The sequence below is a fragment of the Morone saxatilis genome, unplaced genomic scaffold (assembly GCF_004916995.1).
Source record: "Morone saxatilis isolate NCDOM2014 unplaced genomic scaffold, NCSU_SB_2.0 Contig23, whole genome shotgun sequence".
NCBI classification, from domain to species: domain Eukaryota; kingdom Metazoa; phylum Chordata; class Actinopteri; family Moronidae; genus Morone; species Morone saxatilis.
Window position 1 is genome coordinate 3,887,695 of NW_023339796.1, and position 911 is coordinate 3,888,605.

General features: G+C 40.7%; 2 non-coding genes and 1 pseudogene across 2 annotated transcripts; 1 reads left to right on the forward strand and 2 right to left on the reverse strand.

Annotated features, from left to right (window-relative positions):
• Positions 1-911, forward strand: part of LOC118334800 — a 344,242-nt pseudogene that overhangs the window by 274,909 nt on the left and 68,422 nt on the right.
• On the reverse strand, positions 190-272 carry trnal-caa. The gene has a single exon. It is a non-coding gene; the product is annotated as a tRNA-Leu (tRNA).
• Positions 714-797, reverse strand: trnal-uaa. Its single transcript has one exon. It is a non-coding gene; the product is annotated as a tRNA-Leu (tRNA).

Below are 911 nucleotides of genomic sequence, written 5' to 3' on the forward strand. Positions count from 1 at the left end.
TGAAATTGCTTTAAGAAGTGTGTAAAGAGCAGTTGAGTTGGCACATAAACACAAGGTGGTTTGTAGTTTGTCACTGTAGTTAGTAAGTCATCACAGTTGTAGCATCATACACACTAAGTGCAGTTAATGAGGCTAAGTGTGTCGAAGAGAAACATCATAGAATTAAGTGCAACCATCTGTTAAATACATTACCAGGAGTGGGATTCGAACCCACGAGGACTCACATCCATTGCATCTTGAGTGCAACGCCTTAACCACTCGGCCATCCTGGTACCTATCCCTGTCCCCTGGCTGTGTATTCGTTGCATCTTGAGTGCAACTGTGTGAGAAAATGCCCCACTCTTATCTGTTCCAACCATTAAAGAGCTGTGGAATAAACGAGGACTTGTGTCCACACCTTATCTGACCTGGTGATATGAATGTCCAGCAAATCATTGCATTGGTCATTTGACTACATTTTCTCTACAAGCGACCTCTTACAGTTGTACTCTAGTGACAGTAGAAGTCAATATCTGCCCAAAGTACTTTAACTTGTGTCGCATCTTCTCTCGCTGTCAGTTAATCTGAACTTTACCTAACTTTAACCTGACGAGGTGGTTTATTACTTGCTTGAGGACTTGTTTTTGGTGCTGATAGAAACAATGTAGAGCTTTGAACTACAACAGGTAATATTGTTTTTTGTATTATTATACATAATGATAATGCCAACATCATACCAAGAGTGGGGCTTAAACCCACGTGGGCAAATAGCCCATTGGAACTTAAGCCCAACACCTTAACCACTCAGCCATACTGGTACCACTTTTGGTCATACAGTACATCCATAGTGATGGAATGGGTTTGAGGAAAACGTAGAAAAGAAAGCTTATAATTATTGCAGGAAAGAATAAATACCAGGAGTGGGATTTGAA